Source organism: Canis aureus, unplaced genomic scaffold (assembly GCF_053574225.1).
Source record: "Canis aureus isolate CA01 unplaced genomic scaffold, VMU_Caureus_v.1.0 ptg000140l_RagTag, whole genome shotgun sequence".
NCBI classification, from domain to species: Eukaryota; Metazoa; Chordata; class Mammalia; order Carnivora; family Canidae; genus Canis; species Canis aureus.
The window spans coordinates 110,850-132,158 of record NW_027554446.1 but is presented as its reverse complement, the minus strand read 5'-3'; the positions used below and the strand labels follow the sequence as shown (position 1 = coordinate 132,158).

The window sequence follows — 21,309 nt, the reverse complement described above, 5'->3', positions numbered from 1 at the left end:
GCCCAATGACCTCCCTGCATAAGGGGATGGTCCGCCATGTGGGTTCTTTGAAACTGGTTAGAGGTCAAGATAATCTCCCACAAACAGAGTCCTCAGTTCTTGGAACTGGATACACACCAGGGCAGGTGTCCATTAGGGCTCCTTCCATGGTTACCACAGTAAGATCATATCCTCTCCATATAACGGAATAGGGGTTGGGGGTTCAGGGGGGTGGGTAGGCATACCCCGTCGAGAGGGAGAAACCACCACCAAAAATTGGCAGACCATTTCTGAAGCACTGGTTTAAATGACTTTCACCTGTTAACTTATTTTTTTTTAAAGATTTATTTATCTGGGAGAGAGAGACAGCACACAAGCAGGAGGGGCAGAGTGAGAGGGAGAGAAATTCCAAACAGACTCTCCACTGAGCACAGAACCCAACATGGGGCTCGATCTCACGACCCTGAGGTCATGACCTGAGCCGAAGCCAAGAGTCAGATGCTTCCCCGACTGCACCACCCAGGCTCCCCACACCTGTTAACTTACTTAATAGTTGCTGTGCATCACTAGATCCAGGAGCTGGATGAGGAAGGCCAGGCCCTCTGCTAAGCCAGGGACCCCGGGGTCATGCATATAGGGAGTGGCCGAGCTGAGGTTCAAGCCCAGGCTGTCGGGTTGTCTGTCTGGAGCTCTGAGGTTTTTTTGTTTGGTTGTTTTTTGTTTTTTGTTTGTTTGTTTGTTTGCTTTTGGAGCTCTGAGGTTTAAAAGATGGGGGCCAGGAGCTCTGCTCCCCACAGTGGGGATGGTTAGCACGCTTGTCGAGATGAGCTCTGCTAGCCCTGGCTCTGAAGGGTGAGCCTACAGGTCATCTCAGGGGTGAGGGGGGTGCACTGAGTGGCCTATAAGAAGCTTGGCTCTTGGGAAGTCTCAGGCAAAGAAGAGAGTCCGAGCTAGGGGTGGCCTCTGTCCTCACCTGTGCACCTCTCCTTGACATGGGTGGGGTCTGTCGCCACCTAGTGGTCCTGTGCTGTATCGGCTCTTGAAATAACCGGGATGTTTGGGACAGGGAGGAACTTGTCTGACTGGGACCCCTTCCAGGGGGGGGCTCATCTCTTACAAGAGGACCCCAAGGGCTCTGATAGGGCGAGGGGGCGGTCTTCTATGGTTCCGGTCTTGAAAGGGGCCAGGAGGCTCACGGAAGACAGCCGGTGCTTCAGGGCCAGCCCTGGATCCGAGGCACCCCTGAGCGCCCTGTGACCTGGAGGTCAGGTTCCTTAACTTTCCCCCACCGCCCGGTTCCCATTTATAGGCAAACTGGTGCTCGACGTGGTTTGGGAATTAGAGGAAATAAACTGCCTGGCACACAGTAGCTGTTCAACTGCCTTTCGTGATGGCCCGTGGACCTGGGGCCAGTGAAGCTGTGCGTATACAGCTTGCTGACCCCATCCTACTGTATCATTCCTGGGGTGGGGAGTAGGGTGGATAATGGTTTGGGCCAGTTATCCACCTGTCGGATCAAGTAGAGTGTTTAAAATAAACTTTTTAATCGTCCTGTAATGATTCTGGGTTTCCCGGGGAATTTGAAAAGTTAGTACAGAGAGTTCTCGTAACATCTTCCGTAACCCTGGGGTAGTCCTCAAACTAAGAGACTAACATCCGTGCAGTGCCAGCACCTGAACTACAGACTTGATCTGCATTTCCTTCGTTTCTTCACCGATAATCCTTTTCTTTTCTTTCTTTCTTTTTTTTTTTTTAAAGATTTTATTTATTTATTCATGAGAGACACAGACAGAGGGAGAAGCAGGCTCCATGCAGGGAGCCCGACGTGGGACTCGATCCCGGGTCTCCAGGATCAGGCCCTGGGCTACAGGCAACACCAAACCGCTGAGCCACCCAGGCTGCCCCAATAACCCTTTTCTGGGGGAGGATCCAGTCTGGAATCCCACACTGCATTTAGCCTTCTCCGGTCTGGGCAGTTTCGAATGACCTTGACGATTCTGGACAGTGCCGGTCATGCGTTTTGAAGAATGTCCTTCAATTTTGGCTCAACCGTTTTTTTTTTCTTTTCTTTTTTTTTTTTTTTTTTTAACAATAGACTGGTCTGGGGCAGAGTAGCACAGAGGTGCAGTGTTCTCCTTGCCTCCCATCAGGGGTACGTGATATCAGTGTGATTTCTCCCTGGAGACACTGACGTTCATCACTCGATAAGGCGGCTCGGCCAGGTGCCTCCACTGCACTTTTGCTCTTTTTCCCTCCCACACTCTGTCCATGAGAGGAGAGTCCCCACGTTCAGCCCACGCTCCGCAGGAGGGGAAGCCAGCTCGTTTCCTGGAGGGGGAAGTACCTGCATATATTGTTTGGAAATCTTCTCTAAGAGAATTTTGTCCTCCCCCTCCCATTATTATATCTGTTGGGTTGTTTATTTTTAGACCAGTATGGGCTCATGAATGCCTCTTGAAACGCATTTTTCCTTGTCTTGATCATGGATTAACTCTTTCCAAGCTTAGAGAGTAACCCCAGCTCTGGTTTTAGGATTTTGGGTGAATACGCTTTAGCATTTCTTTTAGTGCCGTATTTTTAAAAAACTCACGATAATGTATATGGATAATTACCACCTGGATTTGGACTTGTGGGGTTGTTTGGTAAAATGAGAAATAGGTTTTGTATGGGGGTCTGTTGGTGGCAGGCGACGCGGGGCCCCTGCAGTGGTTGAGGGCTTTGGCCATGTCATTTGGGGGAGGCTGCAGGGCATGGGCCCTGCTCCTGCACAGAAATCCTGGTGCTGCTCCGACCGAGTGTACCTCTAGGTGGGTGACCGCCCTGCTGCAGCTCTGTCACCCGCAAAGGCAGAGGGCCAATAGGTCAGACTGCTCGGGGGCCCCTGCACCGTCACAGTCGAACCGCGGTAGGACTGGATCTGGACCGTCACTCATTTATCACATTTCAGCCTGAACAGTTTCCATGGTACCCACAGTGGCAACTTGCGGGGGCTGCTGACCTCGGATAAGTGTGGGCCACCTCTCCCCCTTCCCCTTGTCCTTCTCCCTGACCCTCTGTCCAGGAGTCCGCCTCATTGTTATTGGGTGGAGCTGGCCAGGCACTGCCTCAGTCAACTCTTTGAACCAGGGGTGAGTGTGTGTAAGGGTGGGGATGTGTGCAGAGAGCAGCTGTGTGTGTGTGTGTGTGTGTGTGTATGTAGAGCACGAGTACACGTGTGCACAGGTGTGTTTTTGTGATTGCATGTGTGCAGGGGATGTACAGGCATACGCATTGAAGTGTGTACATGGGTGTGTCCCTGTATATGTGGCATGAGTATATGTGCATGAGTGCAGGTATATGAGTGTGTGCGTGCACATGTGCGAATGTGTAGGCATGTGCTTTGAGTATGAGTGCTTGAGCATGCAGGTGTGCACACGTGCGCCAGCCTGCATGCATGTGGGGCGTGTTCACAAGTATGGGGACGGGTGCATGCATGTGTGAGTTTGTATGGGTGCAGGTATATGTGTGTGCATACTTGCGGCTGTGTAGACGTGTGCATGTGTGGGCTGTGTGCATATATGTGTGATTGCGTGTGTCTGATTTGTGGTCTGAAGGCCACCGCTTCCACGTGGTGCCTTCTTTAGATGCATCCGTGTGACCCCCCAGGTGTCGTAATCCCACTCATCGAGAGGACTGTCTTTTCTCTTCATCTGCTGATTTAATGAGTTTGACTTCACCAGAAACATTTCTTCTTGATTGTTTTCAAGGTTCTTGGGAGGTACCTCCTGTGACCATCTCTTGGGTCACTTACACAGAGGTGTTTCCCCCCACCCCGAGCCCTGTTATTTTCCTGTAGCTAAAATCTCCCTTCTACTAAACACACATGGGCATATGCTAATGTCCTTCTTGATTGGCTCATAAGTTGTGGGAAAGAGACAGCGTGGGGCCTGTGTGCATAGGTGTGCATGTGTGTGCGTGTGCACCCCCACACGTGCAGGTGAGTGTGAAAGGAGGAAATGCTGTTAGGTGGATCTGAGGGGGTGAGGGAAGAACTGGATGAGGCAGGGGCTTTAGGAGTTGGAAAGGGATTCCAAGCTCCCCAGGAGCTTATGGGATGGTTGGTCTAAAGCCGACATAGTCACAGACATGTCATGTAAAACGCACTAGGAATTTGCTGGAGAGAAGGGGCTGACCTCTCTCAGTGGGGAGATGAAGGAGGAGCCAATAGGTATGGAGCTTCTATGGGGTTGATGGGAGGGGAAATCAAGTCACAGCCTGCTGGTGTATTTCAACGGGGACCTTTGCGTGTGCAGTGGGGTTAGGGACATGGATGTTAGGGATGGTCCTCTAGGCATCCCCCAAGACTACTTATCTAGGGGCGACACTGGAGGCCTAGGGTTGAGGTGATCGGGAAGGTGTTTAGGGCAAGCAGTGTAAGGGAAGGTCCTGCTAGGGTTTGGCTAACAGTGGAAGGGCCAGTACTGACCAAGGTGATGTGGTGTCGCCTCTCAGGCCTCACCAAGGAATTTGTTCTTCCAGCAGGAAAGACTTAAATGAGGAGGTGGAGAGCAGTTTAGAGGGTGTCCTGGGCTAGGGGCCCATAAAAATATGTTCATTTAGGCCATTCTGAGCAAGGGAGCCAGATTGCAAAGAGCAGAGGGACGATCACTAGCTGGGAGGAGTGTCAGGCGCAGCTGCCCTGCTTAACTTTATGGACCGAAGGGTGAGGGTCAGTGTGGGAGTGGGAGTGGGAGTGAGCTTGCCAGCCCAAGGAAAAGAGTCAGATTTCCATGGTTAAGTGGGCTCCGTGAGTATATAGTAGACTTATAACTTATTCAATTGTATACAGTAGGTTGTGGCAGAAGAATTGGTGCACAATGTAGAATTTTACGCTTTAGACACTGCTGGGCAGTGCGGGGAGGAGGGCGGTGAGGGCAGCATTGGGAGGGGCTTCCTTGCTGAGTGACAGTTTTGCCTTGATGATGCTGGTATTGGGAGGCACCGGGAAGGCTTTGGACAAGGGGTTTTGGGGAAGATAAACCAGCACCCGGTCTGTGAGGGTGGGTTGGGGATGAGGAGAGGTGAGGGAATTGGGCAGATGCTGCTGTCGCCACGCAGCAGTGTGAAACCGTAACCAGGACAGTAGCAACCGGGCAGGCTGGCCGTCATGTTGGGGGTTGTCCAGATCTGGTGCAGAGTTCCGTATTTCTACAATTGTTAACCACCTTCCTCTAAAAGAGAGTCGAGGTCATAAGTCATCACCTTCGCATCTAATTTTCTTTCTCTTTACTCACTCAGCAAATATCCAAGTGGCTCATATGTGCCAGGCACTGTTCACAGTACTTACTTATATTCGTAACCTCACGGCTGAGTAACAAGTCACCCCAGACTTTGCAGCTCGAAACAACATGTGTCCTCTCAGGTGTCTATGGGGCAGGAATCTGGGTGTGGTGCAGCTGTGTCCTCTGACCCAGGGTGACTCCGGAGGTTGCAGTCAGGGTAGTGACCGGGGCTGCAGCCATCCGAAGGCTCAAGTGGGGCGGGATCTACTCCCCAGCTCACTCGAAGGTTGTTGGCCAGATTTGGTTCGTTATGAGCTGTTAGAGGGAGGGCCCTGGGTCCTTGTCACACGGGCCTCTGAATAGGTCTGGTCACACTGTGGCAGCTGGCTAAGGGAGCAGGAGAGAGCGTGAGAGAAGGAGCAGCACCATGGAAGCCACAGCCTCGGGGCTGCGTTCTTGGCACCTGCGTTCACGGAATCCCGCACAGCTAGTAGACAGTAAATGCTCTCCTTTTGCATGCTTTAAAATAAGAGTAATTAGCGTTTGCCACGTAATAAACGTATTTTGGACAGGATGTACTGAGAGACCTCGGGTGTAAAATAGACTGCCGTGTGTGTCTTGGAGAGAAATGATAGGCATTTTGGTTGATGGCACCGTAATGCTAAAAACTTTTCTGTTCACTTATCACATCTTCACATAGAAAGGTAATTAGAGAGCATTTATAATCAATACGTAGTAAATATTTCATTTCCTTCCTGAATGGTGGGCTGGGCCTTGGGAAGCAGAGATGAATAAAAGTGAAATCGTGTCTCATGCTCAGCTCGTGCTGGTGGGGGAGGCAGATATTTAATTGGATTATTGCACCCGATGGTGTGCGTTGCGGTTCCGCTCTGCATCAGCCCTGGGGAGCGCACAGAGGCAGGAGGGACCGACTGGTTTTGCAGACCGGCACGGAAATGCCATCCTCGTGAAAAACCCAAATGTGAGGAGTCCACCTGCAGGCTTCAGGGATGGGGGGATGTGACCCCCCGCTGCCTCACCTGAGTGTATTGGCATGAAGGACTGGGTCGTGGCCTCACGGGGCTCCTGTATGACTCACAGGACGTCGGTAGGATTGTGGCTTCCCGTGTGGTGGGAAAGCAAGAGGACGCAGGTTGAAATACGTACATTTTTCCATCTGTAAAAACCTGACTCACAGATGACAACCTGAGGGTCCCCCACCCGGGAAGGGCCTTACCTGGGCAGGCCAGTGCATCCCGTAGGTGCAGGAGGCCTGGTGCTCAGGGCTCATGATACTTTACAAGGGCCACAAAAATATTTCAGTTTCTTTCAAAATCAGAGGAAAAGTGAATATAGCACATTATATGTAGTAATGCAGCCAACCTGGATTACCTTTATGTAACCAACACAGTGATAAGATACAATTAAAATGTTTTTTTAAAATAATTTTTTTAAATGACAGAGATGGCCCTGAGAGCCAGAAGTGTGTGTACCAGCGTCAGAATGCAGCCCCGTAAGTGCATGCTAGCCTTTGAGGTGGCCCCGGCCCTGAAAGTCTAGAACTGTCAAATTCGAGAATACCCAGAGAAGGTACACATGGCCTTAGGGTTGGTCCTCGCGGAGGAACTCGTGGAAGGTCCCTATGACGCAGCAACTCTATTACTACATCGTAGAAGATAAGGCAATTTTAAGAGCTGAACACCGTATCAGCCAGTTGTCTGTTTTTTGATGAAGGAAGGGACTCGTGTGCTTGGCGTTTAGGAGGTACTGAGTGAGTGAGTGTTGCAAGTGACTTTGCCACGACCGTTGAATTATGCTCTGTGTTTCACGTTGCACACACTTGTAGGCTGCTTGGACTCTGGACACGCAAGGAAAACTATCTAAATCTGCAGTGACCAAGGAAGAGAGAAGGATTCTTGCCTATTCACTTAAAAGGGGGAGACTCCCTTGTACAGATTCTCCCCCAAAGTCAGGGTCCCTGGGACGCTGCACTGGGGGTTGGATGGTTGCCTGGTGAACATGGTACCCGGACATTGGCAGGGGAGCTGAGTCCAGGACCCCTAGACCACCTCTGGTTTCCCCTTCCCTTCCCCCTTCCCTTCCCCCTTCCCTTCCCTTCCCCCTTCCCTTCCCCCTTCCCTTCCCCTTCCCTTCTCCCTTCCCTTCTCCCTTCCCTTCCCTTCCTTTCTCCCTTCCCTTCCCCTTCCCTTCTCCCTTCCCTTCTCCCTTCCCTTCTCTTCTCCCTTCCCTTCCCTCTTCCCTTCCCCCTTCCCTTCCTTTCCCCCTTCCCTTCCCTTCTCCCTTCCCTTCTCCCTTCCCTTCCCTTCCCTCTCCCTCTCCCTCTCCCTCTCCCTCTCCCTCTCCCTCTCCCTCTCCCTCTCCCTCTCCCTCTCCCTTTCCCTTTCCCTTTCCCTTCCCTTTCCCTTGTCTGTCTTTCTTTCTTTCTTTCTTTCTTTCTTTCTTTCTTTCTTTCTTTCTTTTCCTTCCTTCCTTCCTTCCTTCCTTCCTTCCTTCCTTCCTTCCTTCCTTCTTCCTTCCTTCCTTCCTTCTTTTTTTTTTTAAGATTTTATTTGAGAGACAGAGACAGAGCAAGCAGGAACATGAGTTGAGGGAGAGGGAGAAGCAGGCTCCCCACTGAGCAGGAAGCCCAATGCAGGGCTCGATTCCAGGACCCTGGGATCATGCCCTGAGCTGCAGGCAGCCGCTTAACCGACTGAGCCACCCGGGCACCCCTCACCCCCTTCCCAGTGGTTCACTGGAACTCGCAGGACTCACCATAGAGCTGCACTCACAGCTACGCATGATTTCAGTGAAAGGAGAAAAAGCAAAACCAGCCAAGGGAAACGGGTGTGTGTGCAGTCTGGGGGAGACCAGGCACAGGCTACCAGCATCCTTTCCCAGGGTAGCCACCCGGAGCACGCAGCCCAGGGCAGCAGGCAGGAGCTGCACATGCAAATCGAGAGGTGGTCTCAGTGCAAAAATGCACGCTGGATTTCAGAGTCACATGAAAAAAAGAGCATCGTAGCCCATGAATATTTTTTAAAATAGATTTCATATTGAGGTGATAAGATGTGAGATACCATTATATCTGGGTTAAATGAACATTATTAAAATTAACCTTGGCTGCTGCTTTTGAGCTTTTTCTTTTTTATTTTGAGGCTTTATTTATTTATTTGAGAGAGAGGGAGTGGGCGAGAGAGAGTGAGCGAGCACGAATTGGGGGGAAAGGAGCAGAGAGAGATGGAGAAGCAGGCTCCCCGCCGAGCAGGGAGCCCTACACCAGGTCCATCCCAGGACATGGTCATGACCTGAGCCAAAGGCAGACACTCAACTGACTGAGCCACCCAGGCCGTCCCTCTTTTGAGCCCTTTAAAGTGGCTGCTAGAACATTTTAAATGACGTGTGGGGCTCATGGTCTGCTGTTCCTGTTCACTGCTGGCCTATGTGAGGTCTTCCTACGCCAGTTTATCCCCCACCCCTACTCTGAGGGGGACCCACCCTTATCCCATGATACAGATGACAGAGCAGAGGCACTGAGAGGTGCTGTAATTTGTCCCCAGGGTGTCTGGTTCCAGAACTCACCCTTCTGACCACTGCATTCTCTTGCCTTTCAAGATCTCACTGCTCTCAGAAAGCTCACCGTGTAGCCCGGGAAGCAGGAAATAAATACTAATGTTGTAGGTTTCGAATAGTGCTGTGATTGGGGCATGCGCAGGATACAGAGGGAGTTGGTCTAGTTTTTTGAGGAGGCATCCTGGAGGGCTTCCAGGAGGCAGTGACATTTGCACCGGGCTCCGACGGTAGTTGGCAGAGAAAAGGGGTGAGCCTTCCAGGCGGTGGAATCGAGTGTGCACAGGCACAGAGCGGAGAGGCACATGGTGCCATGTTTGGGAAATGCAGACAGTTTGGGATGTCTGAGGGAATCGTCGCCGTGCAGGGGACCTTGGGGGGCAATGAGGCAGGCACAGGGACGACAGGAGTCCGATAATCCTGGGCTTTGTGGCTGGGTTGGCCCTTACCCTGGTGGAGGAGGGAAGACAGTGCATCTCACTCAAGTAGAGAAACAGCATGATCTGAAATGTGTTTGAGGAAGCTCGCCCTCCTGGGGAGGCAGGTGGGTTGGGGGCGGTGCAGAGCGGGGGCCGTGGGAATGCGGATCACGTAGGAGGCTGTGCAGAGGTCTGGGCAAGACCAGGAGGACCTGGGCACCCACCAGAGAGGAGGGCGCGGCTGATGGGGGACATCTTCGGACGGTTGATGAATGCCAGGGACATTGTGGGTGCAGTGGAAGGTGGGTCCAGGATGGAGCCTAGACTTCTTGTCTCCACGCAGTGACACCTGTGCCATTCAAAAATCTGTAGGAGGAGGCCACAGGCTTGAGGGCGGTGGCGCGAGCACTCCCAGCAAGACGAGGTCCTCAGGGGGATCATGGATGAGGCGACTCTGCAGGCCCTGGAACTGGTCATCTAGCTCCTTGGACAGAGAGAGGGACTGGCCCTCGGGGTGACACTGGCTCTCAGTGACCATGGAGCCCGGCCATCCTACTAAGCACTCTGCATATATGATGTCATCTGATCTTTTAAATAACTTACGGCATTTCATCCCAATTATACAGAGCAGAAAATGGGCTCAGAGAGGGTGACCGACTTGCTGATGGCCACACAGCTCCTACGTGGGGACGAGGGGGTCAAAGCCTCCTGGGTCTGGCTCTCTCAGAGCTTGTGCTCTTTCCTCTGTCAGGCTCACCTGGTGTGGAAGGAGCAGGTGACAGGAGCTCCACCAGGGAGGAACGTAGAGAAACAGTGGGCGACGTTGAGAGGGAAACCAGAATGTAGTGTCCAGGATGCTGGAGGAGAAGGGGGTGTGTAGGAGGGGAAAGGCCAGGGGTACAGTTCTTCCAGGGGGAGGGGCGGCAGAGCACTCCTCGACTTGGCAGTTGGGGTGTCATTGGCCACCTCGAGTCAAAGCGCTTTGAGGGACAGGTGGGGCGTGGCGGTGGATCGCAGAAGCCAGAGCAGTGGCTGGGAGGCGGGGATGCAGAGTTGCAGGGGAGGTGGGGGGAGCAGAGGGGGACCTACCCTGGAGGTGGTGAAGCAGCAGCCCCTCACCTGCTTGGGCCCTCTACGCCCTGCACCGAACTATGTGTCTCTCGTCTCATGTGTATTTTAAACCTCATTATTTCTCTTAAAGGCACTGCCCCGCCCTCCAGAACACGGTACAAGCTTCAGGTCCCACAAAACCTGAATCCACCCCTGGGAGACGGGGGCTGGGTGGAAAGAGGGGGTTCAGGAGGCAATAAGCAAGGGAGTGGGGGGCTCTGGCCTCTGAGATCCAGGCGAGCGAGGCTTTGCCACTCACCCGCCGCAGACCTTGGGCAAGTCATTGAACCTCTGCGTGCTTCCTTTTCTGTAAAACAAAAATCACGAACGTGCTCATCCCCTCGGGCGGTTTGCAAGGTTTAATAAGATAATGTGTATAACGGAATTAGCGCCATCATTCGCACATAGCAAACACTCCGTGCCTTTGCTCTGATTTCCTGTTATAGAATATTCTTGTTAAAATGTATTTCCTGGGGGATCCCTGGGTGGCTCAGCGGTTTAGCGACTGCCTTTGGCCCAGGGTGTGATCCTGGAGTCCCGGGATCGAGTCCTGAGTCGGGCTCCCAGCATACAGCTTACTTCTCCCTCCGCCTGTGTCTCTGCCTCTTTCTCTCTCTCTCTCTCTCTCATCAATCAATCAATCAATCTTTTTTTTAAAAAAAAAAATGTGTTTCCCTGGTTGGTGTTCTCAGGATTTGTAATTTTCCTGTGTTGGGGTCCTGCTGTGGTCCGTGGATGGAGGGCCTCTTGTGTTCCCCCATGATTTGTTTGGGAGCGTCAGATCCTGTCCTGGGAGGCACACACTGTTTCGCAGGAGACATGTGGCCCTTGCAGGGTGGTGGGCGACCACCCAAGCCCACTTCTGGGATCACATGTACCAAGTGGCCCGTCGCACAGGCCCGAGGCCACGTCCCTCCTCACTGCGGTTGTGTGCCTCTGCGCCACCCCCAGGGGTGTGACCGGCAGCCCTGCTGCCCATCAGATCTCCCCCTTTCCTCTGGCCCCGCCGCTCTGGGGGAAACAATCCTTTGTCACTTGGAGCCAGTTTCTGGAGGAGAGGGTAGGTCTGCGATTGCAGACGCAGCCCCCGAGCATCCTCAGGGCAGCCGGTTCCTGGCCGGCCCCGGGTGTGGAGCGCACCCCGACAGCTGGTGTCCGTCTGCGGGCTCCTGCCTGCGGGGCCTGGAGTGACAGCTTGGCAGGCCCAGGCCACCGCGCTCCAGACCCTCCCCCAGGGCCCGTCGGGGACCTCTTTCCGGGCCCCCGTGTGGCCATTCCCCGGGAGGCCGCTTGATGGAGCTGTGGCTCCACCGGGCGGCGGGCGGCGGGGCCGGTGGCTCTGCGGGCTCCTGGCGTGGACCCGGGCCTGGCCCAGCACCACCCGCTCCCACCCCGCGAGGCAAGAAGCCCCGGCCTCGGTGCCCTGGCCCAGGCCCCGGCCTGGCAGAGACGACCCAGCTCACCCCGGACTTTTTATTCTCCTTAAACCATGTTTCTTTTTTTTCTTGTTTTGTTTACCTGCCTCCTTGCACCACGTTTCTGCGGTCTCACTAATAGCTCTTCACCGGGTCCCTTGCCCCAAGCCCCGGGGCCTGCTCAAGAACTATAATTTCATTTAATCTCTGCTCTGATTTGGGGTGGAGGAATGGAAGGAAGAAATGGCCGGGCTGGCCTATTTCCTCCTTTCAAGCTTTTCTGTGGCTCTGATTTTGCTCCAAGGAAGGAGAAAAAAAAAAAAAAAGTCCTTCTTAGGGCTGGTGCTTGGGAGAGAAAGGTGTTTGAATATAAAGTTCAAGCGAGCTGTCTAGCGTGGAATGCAAAGCGAAAAAATTAAGAAGAAAGGAAGCTTTTTAAAAGAGGACTTTTTATCTGACTCCAAACATGCTGCAGTGGCGCTTTTATAAAATCGTGAAAAACACGGAGGAAGAAATAGAAAGCTTTCATGATTTTTCACCCCGAACGGACTTCTATTTCAGTATCTTATTCTCAGCTATATTGTCAATCGCACGGATCTGCCTTCCCTAATCCCCCAAACTGGATCCATTGATTCCCGGGTTTGGTTGTCTGCTTTTTAATGTAATACATCAAGTACATTTTTAAATTTTTTTTAATTATTTTTTTTTATTTCCCCCCTTGGCAAGCTGGCTTTTTTTGAAAGCTGAACTCAAGCAGGTCGACTTTTGAAGCTTTTCTGTGCAGACGGCTCTCAGCTAGGTGTCTGTGCGAGAAGATCTCCCTGAAGCCGTGATTCAGACGGTTGGAAGAGGGTGATGGAAGTGTGGCTTCCGGGGGGCAGAGCTGGGGAGATGTGGCACGTGGTGAAGGCCCGACTTGCCCCGTTTCGACTTGCAAAGCGAGCTGCCCCCACTTAACTCAGCAGCTCTTAGAGCCCCCGGAGCGGGGTGACCAGGCCTCCGGGCTTTGAGCTTGCCTCGCAGAACCTCCGGGGTCTGGTGTGTAGCCACAGCTTCTCCAGGCTGCCCGGGTCTGGGGACCGAGGGGCGGGGCTCAGGGGTCACCGATTCAGGCCCTTGTCCCTTTGGAAGATCCTGGGCAGAGGCAGGAGGCCCATGTGTGCGTGCCTGTGCATGCATGCGTGCGTGTGTGTGTGTGTGTGTGTGTGTGTGTGTCGCAGGGGGTGTCGGGCTGCTTGTCCCAGGTCGGGCTTCCTCTCCCAGGCGGGGGCAGCAGCAAGGCTGCCCGAGCTGACCGGCCTGTGTGCCCCACCTAGAGCAGCAGCAAAGCGCAGGGGCAGGAAAAGGCTGGAGCTGGCACCCCTTGGTTCCCTGCTTTGAGGGCAGCGGGGCACTTAGCTCCAGGAGAAGTGAAATTTCATTTTGTCTTCTCTCTCTCTCTTTTCTTTTTCTTTCTTTCTTTTTGTTTTCCCCCTGCTCCTACTCCTCTATGCCACCCTGCCTGGCTGCCCCTGGAGGCACGATGGGTCCTGTGGTTTCTCAGGACGCAGGGAAGAAACCGCAGGGGACAGGGATAGAGGAAACAGAGCACTGTGGTCATCAGAGCTGTGATAGCCCGGATGACACTGAGGTCCTCTGTGCCTGCAGTGGCCCTGGAGCAGGACAGGGTGATGGGGGTGGTGGGGGCACAGCATCCCGTAGCCACACTGACCAGAACTCACACCCCAGCTTGGCCCATCTCTAGCTTTGTGTTCCGGGGGCAGGGAGAAATCCCACAACCCTCTTGGCTTTGGTTTTCTTATCTAGAAAGTCCAGAAACATCGACCAATCCATAGGTTTGATGTGAGGACAGCTGAAGTAATGGAGAGCGCTTTCTTTTTTTTTTTTCAAAGATTTTATTTATTTATGCATGAGAGACCCAGAGAGAGAGGCAGAGACACAGGCAGAGGGAGATGCAGGCTCCATGCAGGGAGCCCGATGCAGGACTCGATCCCAGGACCCTGGGATCATATCCTGAGCTGAAGGCAGACGCTCAACCACTGAGCCACCTGGGCGCCCCTGGAGAATCCCTTCTTAAAAGCTGGTAGTTAAAAAAAAAAAAAAAAAAAAGCTGGTAGTTACCAGATGCCTCCCATGAGCCACATGCTATGTTAATCCTCACAAGACCCCAACAACGTACATGTTATCATGGTCCCTGTGGTGGGGACCTGACACCCAGACAGGCCATTGTCGCTGTGCCCACAGTCCCCCAGATGCCAGGCCCTGGAGCCTCCGAGCTCGACCCTGACACCTTTTGCCTGGTGGCTGTGCCCCCCCTCCTGCCGCCTCCCCAACACCACTCTCCTCTAATGCCCCTTCCCCGTGTGCTCCGGCGTGGCAGGCAGCCAGTCAGATGGCGGCTCATCCCACCCCTTGCCAAGGACCTCGGGTTTGGAGCTTTGCGGGTTTCTTCCTCCAGAAGTCATGGGATCCACTTCCTGTTTCTGAAACTCCACAAGAAACCACCCTGGAGCTTTGAATAAAGAAAGGAGCAGCGTATTCGGTAGTGGATATGCACGTTTGTGGTCATAAGACATGAAAAACGTCTCCGCCGTATCTCGTTTCCACTAAGGAAGAGCAAACCTTTGAGGATGCGTGTGTGTGTGTGTGTGTGTGTGTGTGAACATGCACTTGAGTAGGTGGGGAATCCTCAGCCCTGCAGGTGGAAAGAGCACCGGAGCCAGATGGTGTGACCCAAGGCATCAGGTAGGGGCGATGCTGGGAGACGGAGCATCACTCCAGAAGGCAGGCAGGGGTGGGGTGGGGGAGCGCAGGGGGCAGGTGGGGAGAAGCAGGGCGGCAGAGCAAGCCTTCCAGGGCAGGATGAAAGGCCTGGGGTGCCTTCTGGGGCTCCCCTGCCTACGTGCCTCTTGCGTCCTTGCTGCTGTGGTTTTCTTATCCAGTAAGTCCAGAAACATCGACCCTTCAGACCCTTCAAAGAAGAAAAGGTCCTTTCATTTGACTCTCAGGGGCTGGCCCCCCAGGGCAGTGCCTGCGGTGACACCTGAGTGCCAGTGGGTATCACTTGAAGCAGTGTCTCTGGTGGAGGGAGCATGCGTGCCTTCAGGCCCAGCCGTGGCAAGGATGACGGTGGCGATGAAGGGCTGCTGCCCGCTGGAAGGCAAGAGAGAAGGCAGGCACATGGCAAACGTGGGGACCCGACTCGGCCAGGGTGACGTTATTTACTTTCTGCTGGGCCAGGTGTCTTTGGGGAGGGACTTTCTGATAGACCCGGTGAGAGAGCTGTTTCCTTTCTAGAGCTGGCCACCGGACTGTGCTTTTCTCCCTAGGACTTGCTGTCTGAGGGGTCTCTCCATCCTGTGTGACAAAGCGTGGGAGAGAGCTCAGTTTTAGGGCACACGCACGTGTGCACACACACACCCACACGGGTTGTTAACACAATTCATCTCCAGTTGAGATGGGAGGCGGCCACAGCCTGTGAGAGCCACAGGTGGCAGATGGAGATGGCCCCTTGCATACCCCCAGGTCCCACCCTGAAAACCCACGTCGGGGTTGGAGGGGGTCCCCACATTCCCCTGATGTTCCCACAGGTGACTCTGCTCAGTGGGGACCATCACCTCTTTCATCCTTACGATGCTGGTGGCTGGCCTGAGGACTTACCGCCAGGTTGGAGTTCCTGGCCTTTCTTTTAGCTCTAAAAATGACCCCCCCACCGGTGCTAATTTGGGGAGGCATGAGGGAAGTGGTCCTGGGGGGATGTTGGCATTTCCTATCGCTCTTGGGTGGTGAGGCTGAGGCTGCTGTTGTGTCAGCAGGAGCCTCTCGCGGGCCTTTCCCGGAGACCCCTGGGCACCCCTGACACACACATCAGCAGGTGTGTGTCAGTGATGCAGGGTATTCCAGTAATGCTGCGTGTGATGCCCAGAACGGTACTTCATAGAAACAGTGAGAGGCTGCCCTCCTGGGGCTTAGAGTCAAACACTCATGTAAATCCCATAAGCAATAGCTTGTGTTTATTGCCCGTGTGCTGTGCCCAGATGGTGTTTTGCATGGGTTCTCCTGAGACCTTTCACAATTCCGGGCGGATGGCTAGGTATCATTGACATGGTGGGAATGCAGAAGCATATTCAGAGAAGTTAAGCAACTGGCCTGAGGTCACACAGCTTGTTTCGGGCAGAACTGAGAACCTGATTCTCATCTATCTGTCTGCCTCTCCAGAGAGAAAGTGCCCTTCCTGCTCAGCGCCAGGTGACACTGGGGGCCAGAGCCAGGGGTCTGCCCCCCCCCCCCACCGGAAGGGCTCATATGCTCAACTTGACCCCCTTGAGAGCCTGCTGCAGCTAGAAATGCCCCGTGGGACTGACACCGCAGCCCACTGCCCTGCTCCCCGGGGATGCTGAGGAAGGGGGAAGTGTCAGCTAGCCCTCTGGGCAATGATGACAGAGGAGCATGTGGTTGTCTTCTGAGATCTGATCTTTGCTGTCTGGCAGTTGTTCAGAAACCAGCCGGACAGCTACGTGCTGTGGTCAGACCCCTCTGGGGTTTCTGCTTCCCCATGGGATCTGCAAGCCGGAAGGTGTCTAAGACACAACCCACTGACCTGCCTCGTGGTGACAGCCATGTGCACATACCTGAGTCCATTCATCCCTGGATGTCGCAAACAGGAAGAGTTCGCTGCCTTCCTTCCCGCCTGCTGCCTCGGGTCCCGGGGGCTGACTTCACCTGCCCGGGGTTCTCCTGCTTGTGGAGCCTCTCTTCTCCTCGGAGCGAGGGACGGAGAAGCCAAGATGACCTTGCTTGGGCTTCGGACTCAAGCCTCGGGTGAATACACGTGGGCCTGCACCCCGGCCTGCCTCTCCCCGAGCTCCTTCAGCCTTCACGTAGTAGAGGTCACCTTCTGCAGACTGCAAGTAAGCGCGAGTGGAAGGCAGAGCAGTTGTTTGCGGGGCGAGCTAGCTTGTCAGCGGAGCCTCTGCTTGAGCAACTCGTGGCCCAGCACCACCCCGCAGACTGCCCCGGGGCGGGGGTGCAGGTCTGACACTTGTAAACATCCGCACCTGGAATGAGTTTGGATACCTGTTTTGTGTTTGAGAAAGAAAACCTCTTATCCGCAGATCTCCACGAGAGGAATTTATTCATTTGTTAATTTATTCAACAAATATTTGTTGGGCCTGCACTATCGGCCTGGCAGGTGCTGTGTGCCCGGGCTACAAAGATGCATGCAGATACGTGCCCTCCAGGGCAGGGCTCAGATAGTCGGTAGGCAGACCTGTGGGCCAGAAAGTGGTGTGTGGTCAGTGGCTGGGGAGGGAAGTGTGGGGCTCCTGGGGGTCCGCCCGGCCATGTGGGACGCGGTCAGCGGGAAGACGCGGCCAGGGAGTTTCGTTCAATGGGCTCTAAAGGACGAGAGTGTTCCACGAGTGTTGGATGGAGGAACTGAGTAGGGGAAGGGCATTCCAGGCAGAGGGAACAGCGTGTGCAGAGGCCCCGGGGCTTAGAAGAGAGGTTAAGGGATAGTGAGTGGAATAATAGGAACGCCCGAGCTTCAGCTTTGGGGACGAGAACACGCAATAGTGCAGGTAAAGTGCAGAGCACAGTCCTAGGAAGTAATGCTCTAAAGAAAGGTCTGCTTTTACCATCTTTCTGCTATTAAAATAACATCATCCCTTCCCTCTTCACCACTTGTCTGAGGTTTTTTTTTTTTTTTTGAAGATTTTTAATTTATTTATTCATGAGAGGCACACAGAGAGAGGCAGAGACATAGGCAGAGGGAGAAGCAGGCTCCTCGAAGGGAACCCAACGCGGGACTCGATCCCAGGACCCTGGGATCATGACCTGAGCCAAAGGCAGACGCTCAGCCACTGAGCCATCCCGTCAGAGTTTTTCTTCCTTCGTTTTGGACCCCTAACGTACTTTTTTGTGATAACACGAGAAATGTTATGATGACCGTTGTCAAAGGAGAACCTGACATCAGTACTGTTTTCGTGACACTTCGGATGTATTTTGAACATGTTCACGGAGTGTGTTGTTTTGGACGGATGTGACAGGTCCCCTTTCGAGAGCGATGGTGATAAAGTGTGGCTGGGATCCGAGTTTTGGAGACGTGGCATTATTACGGATGACCGGCGGGCTTGGACGCAAGAAAGAAATGTGTTTTTAAATTGCTTCTCACGCCTTCTGTGCTCTCACGCACACTGAGTTAGGCTAATAACCTCTCAGAAAGCGTTCCTACGTATCTCAGGGTTGGGAGGGCGGTGGGGGGGGGCTTTATCTGGGGGGTGCTGAGGTCGAGGGACAGGCCAGAGTGGGTGGATCCGACGGGAGCTTGAAATTGAGACACACAGCCAAGGTACAGAAGACCATCTCTTCCTTTAAATGATTTTCAATTTTTTTTTTTTTTGATTTTCAAATTTTAACATCGAAAGCCTCCTGGGAGATTTTTAGACACGGACAGGCAGGGATCGTCTCAGGATGTCTAGCGACTTGGCCCGGGCATTTCTTTGCAGCCTTGGCTGTTTCTTTGCAGCCTTGGCTATTTCTTGGAAGTCACCTTTATTGATTCTCAGAATTCCTGGGAATTCTGCAACCTATTCCCCCGTGAAATGTCACATTTCACAGTATACCCATTGTGTGTTTCCAGTGCCCTCTTGTCCCAAACCCCAGCCCCGCCTGAGAAGTTGCAAAGGGCGCTTCCTTCCTGACCTCCCCTCTCTATTAAATTAATTAATTAAAAGGCAGGGACCCTCGTAGCCAGAGAACATTCTCCTTTTCTTTCAGCTGACTCCTGCCACTCAACAAAAATCTTCCCACCGTTTGGGTGACTTATGGGCCGCAACCGGCAACATTGTTTCGGGCTTCGTTCTTAACATCTTGGGGCTCCAGATTAGCTCCAGCAAAGAGACTTTGTCTGTCTGTCTGTCTGTTTGTTCATAAAGTGCCTGCGTGGGTGGAAGGGAGAGGACCTCCCTTTTCTCTTGAAAGGAGCGAGATGGAAATGCAAGGAACAGGATGGCCAGGGAGTCCACCTCCTGCAAGATAATCAAAATGAAAGAAAGAAACAAATGCATTGACAGAGAATTACTTTGAAGCATCAGGATTTGGGCCAATGGGGGAGTCGTGTTTTCCAGTACAAAGAATAACCTCATGTGCGTCCTCCCTCCGCTTGGTGTATCTCTTCTGCTGCCTCTTGGTCCACAGCAGAAAAAAAATATTAGGGAATATTTTCTGTCCCCCAGCCCCCCTGTGAGATGATGTAAACACCGAGTCTCACTGGGTCCCTCGGTGGGCCGTGCAGACCCAGCATTTCCCAAATAGCAGAGGGACAAGAGACGAGGGGCGGGAGGTTCGTCCTGCCAGGGTCGGGCAGCTTCGGGCATGTTTCAGAGGCCACCTGTTACTCTCTTCACTGTCCTTCCATTTTCCAAATTATCAGGTTAAGTAAGAGCAAAGCGAAAGATGCCTGGGTGGCTCAGCGGTTGAGCATCTGCCTTTGGCCCAGGGTGTGATCCCGGAGTCCCGGGATCAAGTCCCGCGTCGGGATCCTCGCAGGGAGCCTGCGTCTCCCTCTGCCCGAGTCTCTGCCTCTCTCTCTCTCTGTGTCTCTCATGAATAAATAAATAAAATCTTAATAATAAAAAAGAGCAAAGGAGGAAGCACGCTGGAGTGTGTGCACATCCACTACCGTGGGTGGCTCTGAGAGTTGATGAAGTTGACTCGGTATTTATTTTAAGGTTGTTTCTAGAATGGAAAGTGCGCGGGTTGATAGCTTCTTGTTTTGCAGAAACCATGAATGGACTTATCTTTAACGGTGCCTATCTACACACGAATCTTGCTGCTCCTGGTGTGTGTGTGTGTACACCTGAGCCCATGCTTCCTGGCTGGCATATCTGTGTGCAAACATGTGCGAGACTATAAATAAAAGCCAAATGAATGCCTTTGACTAAAACGTGAGGGCTACTCTTTCTATTTTATGCAGTAAATGAGGCTCGCAAATCCCCTTAGGAGACCAAGCCTGGGGGGAACAGCAGCTCTGGGAAGGGGCTGGCAGAGGGTGCGGGGGGTCCCAGGGCCTCTGTTTACCTGTGGGTGTCTTTTCCTTGTATGGACTTGAAGGATGACTCCTCCTTTGATGCTCCAAGGTAACAGGGTATGAGCCTCAAACACAGACTGGTCGTTCTGCCATGCATCTTCCTAGGGATGACACCTGTAGGTTTCTTTCTTTCTTTTTTTTTTTTTTATTCATTCGTGTGTGTGTGTGAGAGAGAGAGAGAGAGAGAGAGAGAGAGAGAGGCAGAGACACAGGCAGAGGGAGAAGCAGGCTCCACGCAGGGAACCCGACGTGGGACTCAATCCCGGGTCTTCAGGATCAGACTCTGGGCCGAAGGTGGTGCTAAACCACTCAGCCAACTGGACTGCCCCACCTGTAGGTTTCTGAGGCCACCAGAAGGGTTGGAGGGGCTGCGCTGTTGGAGGGGCTGCGCTGGGGACTGGCCTTTGTGAGCAGCTGTAGTAATTAGAGTGAGCATTGTTTGAGCACCTGTGGTGTACTGAGCCCTGGGCTCAGAAGCGTTATCTCACTGAGCACCCAGAGGACCCTGGGAGGTAGGTCAGATTGTCCCCAGTTTACAAGCAGAGACAGGCCCTCCAGGAGGGCCACCACGTGGAAGCAGCATCCCCCAGATGGAAGCAAGGCCGGGATAATAGTCCGGGGTGGCACAGTGCAGAGCCTGCATGCATCTGGAGTCCTTTCCCTTCCTTCAGAAACGTCAATGCCCATTGAATGAATGAAATATTACGTAAGTCAGAGAAGTCGAAACACTCTCTCCAAGTGTACAATCTAGACATTAGCTGTGCACCTTTAGGCAAGGTATTTAGCTTCTCTGTCTCTGTCTCTTCACTTGTACAATGGGCAGATTATAGTTAGCACACACACTTATGAGGATTAATGGGGTAATGATCACGAAGCACTCGGGACAGGGGTGCTGGGTGGGGTGCTGTTAGGGGGATGATGGCCACGGTTACCAGGAGGTGCGGTGGGTGACGAGCTGAGGATGGCATGCGGGAGGTGAGAGCAGACAGGAGCACCAGCTGATGGGTGGCTGGTGTGCACCAGGTCGGGCTTCCAAGAAGGGAGGATGACACAGGTGAGCCACAGGGGCAGGGACAACACGTGGGGGGTGACAGGAGGGAGATGGGCCCTGCCAGAGAGATCCAGGCCGCGCACGACCTCTAAGAGAGTTGTTACACCAGAGATGGGGTGAACCCAAGAGGGACGCTGCTTCCCTAGCTGTCTGGGAGAATGCCAGGCAAAGAGAGTGCGTGACACTTTGCTGGGGCGGGAGGGCTGTGGGGTGGGGGTGGGGAGGCAGGGGTGGGGTGGGAGGGGGAAGAGGCTCCAGATCAGTGGCTCTGAGCTGAAGACACATCAAATAAATGGAAGCTATTGGGTTTGTGAGGGAGCGGCCTGGGAGTTGAGACCGCGGAGGGAAAGGTGAGGCGAGCTCTGCAGGATCTCAGATCCAGGACCCCTGGGCAGCGCAGTACTGTGTTTCCTTT

General features: G+C 53.4%; 1 long non-coding RNA gene across 2 annotated transcripts; it reads right to left on the bottom strand.

The window, feature by feature from the left end:
* Positions 1-12,372: 12,372 nt before the first annotated feature.
* On the bottom strand, positions 12,373-21,008 carry LOC144309661 (uncharacterized). Of its 2 annotated transcripts, none has more exons than XR_013375596.1 (3): positions 19,834-21,008; positions 16,386-17,023; positions 12,373-15,111 (listed from the first exon to the last, which is right to left on the bottom strand). It is a non-coding gene; the product is annotated as an uncharacterized LOC144309661 (long non-coding RNA). The 2 variants fall into 2 exon arrangements; XR_013375597.1 differs by having other exon boundaries at positions 12,374-15,111; positions 16,386-16,811; positions 19,834-20,996.
* Positions 21,009-21,309: the final 301 nt, after the last annotated feature.